Here is an 11,371-nt window from a genome sequence, read left to right on the forward strand (position 1 = left end):
CCTCGCTCTTTCTCAACAGTTTTCTTTCTGATCCGGGAAGTCGAACACATTAAGGTTCTTAGAAGTCTAGATAATATTAGGTCTTACATGAAGTAACTTTATTATTTCAAGTATAGGAAGCCTATTTAAATGCTGTAAATGAAAGCTACCAGAAAGCAGTAAAAGGATTTTATTTATGTTCATTAATCAGTTTCCCTTGCTCTAAAATATATTCTAGTGTTCAGTTAATTTTCATGAATCTCAAAATGGAAAAGCTCTTGGAGATAATCTAGCAGGATTCCTTCATAGGAGAAGCTGAGTTCTACGATGGCTAAGTGCCTTGCGCTGGGACACATGGCTTGTTCCTGGCAGAGTTGACTACGGCCTGTGTCTTCTAATGTGGGGCTTTTTCTACCGTGTCTCTGATCTATGTGTCCATCATGTCTTTCCCCCCATTCCCATAAATATCTAAGCACGCATAGACCCCACCTTCTCCTTTAATCAACATTTTGGGAGATGGGGAATTGTCTTGCTTAGTGACATTTTTGGTAAGATGAGTTTGGCTTTAATGCATTTAAATTTGTTTTTTTAAATCCCTGTAAAATCTATTTTTTAACTGAATTTTTAAGTTATTTCACATTTATGGATCATGTATGTTTTATTTAACATGTGCTTAACAGTAGCATACTGATGACCTCTGAATGTTTTTGTGTTTATTGCTATGAATGAATGAGAGACTTGGGTTATTGAAATCCCAAATCCCTTGACAGTCTCAGTCCCATAACCATAGAATTTGTGTAGGTCAGAGTGTGCTCCAGGATCTTTTGGAATATGGGAAATAGTTATATTTGGGTCTGCAATGTCAGTTTTTGTTTAGGTTATCTTCCTTGTAACCTTCTTAAGAATGCAATTAACTTGGGTATCTTGAATTTCTTTTAAATTTTAGAAAAATGTTTTTTAGTACTTTACACCCATAGTGCCAGTCAGTTGGCTTTGTTAGCTTTTCTTTTAGAGGGTTGATATTCCAGAGCAGTGGCCTAGAAACTTTTTTTGCAAAGGGCCAAATAATAAATATTTCAGACTTTGTGGCCATATGGTCCCTCGCCTAGCTCTGCTGTTGTGGGAAAGCAGTGTCAAAAAGCCAACATTTCATTAAATTTATTTTAATGATCGAATTGGCTTTTATTAGCGATTCATGAACTGGGCAGCATCCCCTCTAAAAATAGAAAGATGCTACATCAGACAGGGCAGAACAGTTGGTTTTTGTGAGGTAGCATGAGCAGAAACAAGAAAGCCACATAGTACGTACGGGAAAGAGGATTGGCTAACATCAGACTGCATCAGGTGACTTTCCTCATAAGGGTTAAAGCGGAGGAGACTTCCTTATTACACCTGCTCAGGCTGAGTGGGCCCTTTCTGATTGGTTGCTGTGAATCTCCAGTTTTTAGGAAAAACTAGTGTATTTGGAGATTTTTGTGCTTTCTTAAAGTTTCAGTTTGATTACGTGGCACTTAGGATGAGTGACTCCGTTGTGGTGTGATCTCTTGGGACCCGGTGTAGGAGGTCAGTCTACAACAATGCTCTACTGTATAGTTTACTTAACACAGTCCCAAAAGCTATGAATGAATGGCATGGCCATACAAGAAAAGCTACATTCACAAAAAAGCAACCTGAGGACCGTACTTTGCTGATCCCTGGTCTAAACTGTTAGGTGTTTTTTTCAAGAGCTAGCGGCAGTCTCTGCACTTTTCCCCCCAAAAGGCATCCACCAAGCCTAGAAGGGGAATAGCAATAGCAGTTGTGTTCCCATTTCTGTGCCTCTTCTGAATTGGTCTCCCTGCTGGAGATGCTGTCTCCTCTGTTTTCCATCTGTCTAAATGTTATCTAGAAAGCCGTCCCACTCAGCTCAGTCCTTTCTCCCTTCCTGAACTCTGCTGGCATGCTCATTTGTGGGCTTGTATTATTTGTGTGTTCGTGTGTTTAGGGCTTCTTCCCCAGCTCTGAGAGCATGGTGGGGCAGAGCACCGTGCTCCGCTCACAGTGAGTGCTCAGGAGCCACTGTGAGCACCAACAGCTCAACCCCTCCACTCACCTGGGAGGAACCATCCTCTGCAGGGGGCTATAGGACAGGCGCTTGATCAAATTAGCAAGAACCATAGCTATTTTTTTATGACTCTAATTTCTTAGAAAGAAGTCCGGGTCTGTTGCGGAAATGGGAGTTTTAGAAACCATAGGAAGTTTAGGGAGGAGCCAAGACAGCAACAAGGAGAAGCACAAAGTGTTACAGCAGATGTGTCATTCAGCTCTATGAGCACAAACAGCCAAAAAACATGTTAAATGCTGGAAATAAAGCTACCACTTCCTAGCTGTGGGACCTAAGTACGTTTTTTATTTGTTTGTTTGCTTTTTGAGACAGAGTCTGGCTCTGTTGCCATGGCTAGAGTGCCGTGGCGTCAGCCTAGCTCACAGCAACCTCAAACTCCTGGGCTTAACTGATCCTACTGCCTCAGCCTCCTGAGTAGCTGGGACTACCGGCATGCACCACCATGCCCGGCTAATTTTTTCTATATATATTTTTAGTTGTCCAGATAATTTCTTTCTATTTTTAGTAGAGACGGGGGTCTTGCTCTTGCTCAGGCTGGTCTCAAACTCCTGACCTCAAGCAATCTACCCACCTCGGCCTCCCAGAGTGCTAGGATTACAGGCGTGAGCCACCACGTCCGGCCTACCTACAAGTTTTTTTAAGTGTTGTTTAACTTACTGATTTTTCTCACCTGGGCAATGGAGGTAGTAATAGTAACTACCTCATATAAGTAGTTAGATAGGGGCATTAAATGAATTAAAATGTATCGAGGACATAGAGTGGTGTCTTGCACACAGCAAGCACCCGGTTGATGTTGGCTCTTATTGTCATTTGACATGCAGAGCCTGGCATGAAGCTCCTGACCCCAAGGCCAGTGATGGCTTAGAGCAATGATAAGCCAAACAGAGGACCCCAGACTGTAAAACAAAGCTTGTCATCTGGGGATGAAATTAACACCTTATATGTGCATTTACTAAAAGACAACCATACTTCGGGCATTTCTAAGACTAAAAGGGTAAAATTGAATTAAATTTCAGTTTAACTAATATTTCTTGGGTGATTCTACATGCTACATCCTGGAGGTGCAGAGAAAACTAAGGTGTGGTCAAGACCTTAGGGACATAGAGTCAGGGAGACACAGTCATGTGTCACCTACTGATGGGGATATGTTTGGAGAAATGTGTTGTTAGGTGATTTCATCACTAACATCATAGAGTACTCACGAAAACCTGCTGTATACCTGGGCTACATGGCATAGCCCATTGCTCCTAGGTCGCCAGCATGTTACTATACTGAATACCGCAGGCAACTGTAACACACTATAAGTATTTGTGTGTCTAAACATGTCCAAATGTAGAAAATGTACAACAAAAATACAGTATTTATCTTAGTTACACTTATAACACTTACAGTTGTTATAAAGGAATACCTGAGGCTGGGTAACTTATAAAGAAACAAGGTTTATTTGTCTCATAATCCTGATGTATGGAAAAGTTCAAGATAGGGAATCTACATCTGGGGAGAGCCGCAGGCTGCTTCTACTCCTGGCGGAAGGTGAGGGGGAGCCGGCATGTGCGGAGGTCACACGGCAGGAGAGGAAGTGGGAGAGAGGGGAGGTGCCAGGCTCTTTTTAACAGCCAGCTCTCGGGGGAACTAATAGAGTGAGAGCTGACTCACCCCACCTCCCTCAGGGGGGCATTAATCTGTTCATGAGGGGTCATCCCCCACGACCCAGACACCTCCCATTAGGCCCCCACCTCCCACACTGGGAATTAAACTTCAACATGAGATTTGGAGGGGAAAAACACACCAAACTATAGCAGTATTATAAACTTATGGGACTACCGTTGTGCATATGGTCTGTCATTGACTGAAACATCGTTATGTGGCACATGGCTGTATGTACTTGCACTATATTAGGCTAAGGGGTAAGTTGGATAAAGAGTATTTTGGAACATTATCCTGGTTAAAGAGGATATTAAGGGATGAAAGAATAGTAAAAACTTACATTAAGCTATAAAAATTCAGTTAGGACATTGGTGATTCATTGAAAAAAAAATATGAAAAACTGTGGCTCCTGAAGGATGGTGGGAGAAGCAGGCTGTGTGTCAAAGAACAGTCTCCCGGGCCTCCCTGGTTCTTGGTGAGGCCAATGGCATCCAACAGGAAGAATCGCTCTTCATCTGCTTGGTGAGGTCGGGGTGTGGCTGAGCCTGGTCTGTGTCAGTCGGCGACAGAGCTCATAAATGCTCTGAAGGTAAAGAAGACTGGAGCCCATGTGCAAATCACATGTAATTTGGGAGAAATGAGTCTCCTGTCAGAGCAGGCACAGGTGTGTTCTCTGTAAAGGTGACTAATAAAGTATTCTTTTACTTCTGTATAGCACTTTATATGTCCTTTATTGCATGTGAAATGAATAAAAATCTGGTGTCAGACTCTCTTCACTTCTGTAGAAAGTGATTAATCACACCGTAGTGAAAGGTAGAACATCCGTTAAAAGTTTTCACTTTCCCTATGGTAAGAACTTCACTGGATCCTGCATTGGACGCCGCCTGTGTACTCATCTCTTCTAGACGCTGCTGCTGCAGCGACCAGTTCTGCACGGGTGAAACCTGGCAGCACCTCCCTGCAGCCTCTCCACTCCTTCCCTGGGAGCTCTGATGCTGAGACTGATGCCCGTGGGTACCAGTTCACACTCACACATGGGCAACCGGAAGTGTAGGGGGAGATAATACCCCCAGGGAGAATATTGATCCCGAATGGATAACTTAGAACGACCAGCACTGAGACACAGTCTAACAAAATAACTGGACTTGAAAGGAATTTAGCCTTAAAATACAATTTCCCACTTAAAGAAACCGGGGCTCGTAGAGAAATGGCTGATTCCGGGTCTGGGGCAGAAAATATGTAAAATGAACTGGAACATCTTATCATACCAAATACTGACGAAGCTAGCAGAGACTTTAAGGTCATGCCAAAAGGACTTAGGTGTTAATTTGAAAAAGATCTCTATTGGCCAAATTTGGGACCATTTGAGCTACAATAAAGAAATATTTGTAATGAATCAAAACATCAAAATATGTTTAAGTCCATGAGATTGTAACAACTTTAAAATAAAACTAAATAATCCTTCAGAGGATAAAAGGAATGAAATTTATTATCTGAAATTAGTAAATAAAGGAAGCATTTATCCTGCCTTTCCTGGGTGACCAGAGGGAATAGCAACCAGAGATAGAAGAGGGGATGTATTTCTTTATAAAAATATTCCAACTAATAAATGAAGAGGAAATGACAGAATTAGAATATCACCATTTTAATGGATTTAGGAATTGTGCCTTGACAGCTGCTCACCTCCCAAAAAGAACAACCATGGAACCTTATTTGTCTCCGAATGAAAGAACTCAACACCACCTATGGTATCGCCAAAGGCATTGAACCTAACTCTGATCCAACTCCCAATTTGCAAGAAATGTAGAGGAACTTGTTGAGTTCCAGCAAAAGTATCAATCAGCAAAACCAGACTGTGAGAACTGCAGGTCAAATGCCCCGGAGTTTTCAACAGATAAATTGTAATGAAAAGAAAGGGATGGAGAACCCTGTAAAATTAAGAGAGACCTAAAAGACATATCACACTTTTTAAAAAAGGGAAAGACTATAGTGTTTAGGGGTCATACTTGGTGATTCAAGCCCCCCCAAACCAAAAGAAAGCCAAAGAAGTTATTGCTATAAAAAGCCAGGCTAGTGTTTCCTTTAGGGGAGTAGCAAGGGGCTGACATTGGGACAAGGCACTTGGAGAGATTTCTGGGGTGGCTGGTAAATTTGTTTCTTGACTTTGGCAGTGTTTACAAGATTTCTGTTTTTAAATAATGTTTATTTTATAACAAAAAGGTTTAACAAAAGGAAACAGTAATGATAAAGTGACTAAAATATACCCATACTTTAAATTTATATAGTGATCTTGTTCTACTAAGCTACCGTCTCGTGGAGTTTTCTTAGGTCTAGCCAGAGCCGTGGGCCCAGATCAACCCTACTGAGCACCATTTACTTGCTCCAGTGGGCTGTTCTCTGTGCCTTCCTCCCTCATCCCATGACAGCCTGGTGACACAGCTGACATGCCACCTCTGTCAGGTTTCCAGGAGGACAGAGCTAAAACGTTAACCCAAGGTTAGATTTGTCCATAAAGAAGGTGAAAGATTTTTTTAATTTCCTTATTTGTTTTTTAAACCCATTGCTCACACCTTCTAAGAATTAGAGAACCGTCATGCTTGCATTTATTTGCACAACATCCCTTGTAAGATACCTCATGTACAGAATAAGGCAGGTAATTAAGGTTATCAAGTCCTCTTTTGGCACTGATATTTGGTGTTTGAGGCATATTAACTTCCTTATTCTTTGTATGAGGATAAGAAACAGAGAGGGGGTTTAGTGGCCTTCTTATTTATTTATTGGAGACAGAGTCTCGCTTTGTGGCTCCAGGTAGAGTGCAGTGGCGTCATGATAGCTCATTGCAACCTCAAACTCATGGGCTCAAGAGATCCTCCTGCCTCGGCCTCCCAGAGTGTTAGGATTACAGGTGTGAGCCACTGTGCCCGGCCTTTAGTGGCATTCTTGAGGTCACACCAGGAGCTGGAGGTTCTCTTAGGCCACCCAGTCAAATTTATTGCCAGTTTAATTCCACTGTTTGTTTTGTTTTTAATGCCATCTTAAGAAATGGGTTTTATTTAACGTTTTTCCTTCTGCTGCCCTTTCTCCCTTGCCTTTTCAGGAAGAACCTGAGGAAGAGTACATTGTCTCTGAATTAGAGTAATTAATCATATATTCTGAATGGTTTGTTCCCCAATTTCAGTCCCCCAAAAAACCAGAGGAGGTTTTGACAGAACTAGGACATGGGAAGCGCAAAGTCAATTAAAGCTGATTTTTTTTCAAGAGCCACATAAATGTTATAAAAGTGCCACATACTTGAGCCATTTTAGCAGTTTTCCATCTGTTTTTATTGTCTCAAAAAGAAGGAAGTTTTTCTGACATGGCTCTGAATTGTTTTAAGTGACTTTTAGATCATCACAATGAGTGGGGTGGTCCTAATTCTCGATGCTTCACTCTGATGCTGAAGTTTAGAGCAGTATAAACTAATTCATTTGGTTAGTTTTGGCTCGAAAAAGAAAAGAATTGTGGACTCTTACTTGGCAGAGCAGAATGGCATTGTGGGTTGGTTGTCCTTCAAATACATTTTCCACAGACACTGATCTCTTCTTGGGCATAAACAGGCTGTTGCTGAACATACAGACATTCAGGAGATTCTATAAATTGAATCTTCCATCTTCTGCTAATATGGCTTTTGGCAATAAAGCCATTATCATGAAGTGCCATAAAAGGCATCTTTTTTTTTTTTTTTCATCTGTTGCCTACCCAGCATGGGGTTTATTGCTATTTAGAAGTCTGATTGCTAAATGCTAAACCAGGCAGGTCACCCTGCAGTAAGTGGATAGATGGGTCTCTGATTATACCACCTGCTGTCATGCAGGACAACTGGCAAATTTTTTGGTGGCAAGGCCTAAAATGGCAGTAGAGATGTGCTCCCTTTATTTTTGACTGCTAACCAGACATTAGCTAATTGGCTTTAATGGAGGTCAGTGGGTGTGTAGTCTATGAACTGCTCCAACTTACAATAGATACTTATCGATTACCTAGTTGGAGTCCGGTGCTGTGAAAAATTTTAAAACTGGATAAAACAGAAATTCTTAAGAAATTTACACTCAAATTGGGGAAATAATATTGAACAATAAGAAAGAATTTGAGAACCCCCAAATGCTAATGTTTATCTATTTTATAAAGACTTGACATTACATGGGGAAACTTTGTAAATATTTCATAGGTAGTGGTTTGCTATCATTATTATTTGGGTCACAGAGGTAGGATTTTAGAGTGAATTGTGGGCTGGAATATTACTGATGCACAAAAGGAGGCTTTTGGAGAACAAATGGGATTTGCACAAATAGAAGGATTTTGAAGGCAGCATGGTATAGATTAGGTCAGTTCTTAGTTTAGGATCTGGCATTCTTCTGTCTGTTAAATTATTCTTCCACCTGATTCCCAGCTTCCAAAAGTGTGTTGTTATTTTTTCTATTCTTGCAGGTTTATGTCTGTTATTTATCTATATTTTTGAAAAATAACTACTGTAATTTTAATGAGGTTTAGGAAGAAAGTGAAAGTAGATGCATGTGTGCAAACTACCATTTTAAGAGGAGATGCTATTTTTTAAAGAGAATTCACCTGATTTGTTTTTTCCAGCTTTATTGAGGCATAATTGACAAAAATTGTATATATTTACAGGACACAACCTGGTATTTACACACACACACACACACATTGTGAAATAATTACCACATTAGCTAATTAACACATTCATTCCTCACATAGTTATTGTGGTTTTTTTTTGTGTGTGGTGAAAACATGTAAGATCTACCCTCTTAGTAATTTTCAAATATACAATACATTGTTATTAACTGTAACCATCACGCAGAACATTAGTTCTCTAGAACTGACTCATCCAGTCTAACTGAAACTTTGTACTCTTTGGCTAACATGTTCCCAACCCTCTGCCCTATCCCACCTCTGGTAACCTACATTCTGCCCTCTGCTATCTATGAATTCTACAGTTTTAGCTTCCACATATAAGTGAGGTTATGTAGTATTTGTGTCTCTGTGCTTGGCTTATTTCACTTAGCACAACGATCATGGGGCTCATCCATGGTGTTGCGGATGACATGATTTCTTTCTTTTTAAAGGCTGGTTAGTATTCCATCATAGACACCCCCGCTCACACACACACATTTTCTTTATCCATTCATCTGTTAAGGGACACTTAGGTTGATTACTTATCTTGGCTCTTATGAATAATGATGCAATGAACATAGGAGTGCAGATATCTCTTTGACATACTGATTTTATTTCCTTTGGATATATACCCAGTAGTAGGATTGCTGGATCACATAGTAATTCTATTTTAATTTTTTGAGAAACCTCCATACTGTTTTTTTTTTTGAGACAGAGTCTCACTTTGTTGCCTGGGCTGGAGTGAGTGCCGTGGCATCAGCCTAGCTCACAGCAACCTCAAACTCCTGGGCTCAAGCGATCCTCCTGCCTCAGCCTCCCGAGTAGCTGGGACTACAGGCATGCGCCACCATGCCCGGCTAATTTTTTCTGTATATATTTTTAGTTGTCCAGATAATTTTTATTTCTATTTTTAGTAGAGACGGGGTCTCGCTCAGGCTGGTCTTGAACTCCTGACCTCGAGCGATCCACCCGCCTCGGCCTCCCAGAGGGCTAGGATTACAGGCGTGAGCCACCGCGCCCGGCCCTCCATACTGTTTTGCATAATGTCTCTATTAATTTATGTTCTCACCAACAAGGTCACAAGTGTTTCCTTTTTTTCCCCTGTTCTTGTCAATGCTTGTTATCTTTTACCTTTTTGATAAAAGTCATTCTAGCAGGTGTAAGGTGATGATATCTCATTGCGGTTTTAATTTGCACTTCCTTGATTATTATTATAGTTAAACTGAGCATTTTTAAATATACCTATTGGCCATTTGTATGTCTTCTTTTGAGAAATGTCTATTCAGGTTCTTTGCCTATTTTTTAATCAGGTTATTTTTCTTGCTATTGAGTTGTTTGAGTTCCTTATACAGTTTGAATAATAACCCTTTATCAGATTTGTGGTTTGCAAATATTTTCTCCAATTCCATAGGTGGTCTCTACTCTGTTGACTGTTTCCTTTTCTGTGCAGAAGCGTTTTAGTTTGATGTAATTCCATTTGTCTATTTTGGCTTTTGTTGCATCTGCTTTTGGGATCATATCCGAAAAATCATTGCCTAGACCAATGTCAAAAATGTTTTCCTGTAAGTTTCTTCTAGTAGTGTTATAGTTTCAGGTCTTACATTTAAATACGTAATCCATTTTGTTTTTTTTTTTTTTTTTTTGAGACAGAGTCTCACTCTGTTGCCCGGGCTAGAGTGAGTGCCCTGGCGTCAGCCTAGCTCACAGCAACCTCAAACTCCTGGGCTCAAGCGATCCTCCTGCCTCAGCCTCCCGAGTAGCTGGGACTACAGGCATGCGCCACCATGCCCGGCTCATTTTTTCTATATATATTTTTAGTTGTCCAGATAATTTTTATTTCTATTTTTAGTAGAGACGGGGTCTTGCTCAGGCTGGTCTTGAACTCCTGACCTCGAGCGATCCACCCGCCTCGGCCTCCCAGAGGGCTAGGATTACAGGCGTGAGCCACCGCGCCCGGCCCTCCATACTGTTTTGCATAATGTCTCTATTAATTTATGTTCTCACCAACAAGGTCACAAGTGTTTCCTTTTTTCCCCCTGTTCTTGTCAATGCTTGTTATCTTTTACCTTTTTGATAAAAGTCATTCTAGCAGGTGTAAGGTGATGATATCTCATTGCGGTTTTAATTTGCACTTCCTTGATTATTATTATAGTTAAACTGAGCATTTTTAAATATACCTATTGGCCATTTGTATGTCTTCTTTTGAGAAATGTCTATTCAGGTTCTTTGCCTATTTTTTAATCAGGTTATTTTTCTTGCTATTGAGTTGTTTGAGTTCCTTATACAGTTTGAATAATAACCCTTTATCAGATTTGTGGTTTGCAAATATTTTCTCCAATTCCATAGGTGGTCTCTACTCTGTTGACTGTTTCCTTTTCTGTGCAGAAGCGTTTTAGTTTGATGTAATTCCATTTGTCTATTTTGGCTTTTGTTGCATCTGCTTTTGGGATCATATCCGAAAAATCATTGCCTAGACCAATGTCAAAAATGTTTTCCTGTAAGTTTCTTCTAGTAGTGTTATAGTTTCAGGTCTTACATTTAAATACGTAATCCATTTTTTTTTTTTTTTTTTCTTTTGAGACAGAGTCTCACTCTGTTGCCCGGGCTAGAGTGAGTGCCCTGGCGTCAGCCTAGCTCACAGCAACCTCAAACTCCTGGGTTCAAGCAATCCTGCTGCCTCAGCCTCCCAAGTAGCTGGGCCTACAGGCATGCGCCACCATGCCCGGCTAATTTTTTCTATATATATTTTTAGTTGTCCAGATAATTTATTTCTATTTTTTTAGTAGAGACGGGGTCTTGCTCAGGCTGGTCTCGAACTCCTGACCTCGAGCGATCCACCCGCCTCGGCCTCCCAAAGGGCTAGGATTACAGGCGTGAGCCACCGCGCCCAGCCTGTAATCCATTTTGAGTTGATTTTTGTATATAGTGTGAGGTAAGGGTCCAATTTCATTCTTCTGCATGTGGATATTCAGTTTT

Source organism: Lemur catta, chromosome 19, assembly GCF_020740605.2.
Source record: "Lemur catta isolate mLemCat1 chromosome 19, mLemCat1.pri, whole genome shotgun sequence".
Lineage (NCBI taxonomy): Eukaryota > Metazoa > Chordata > Mammalia > Primates > Lemuridae > Lemur > Lemur catta.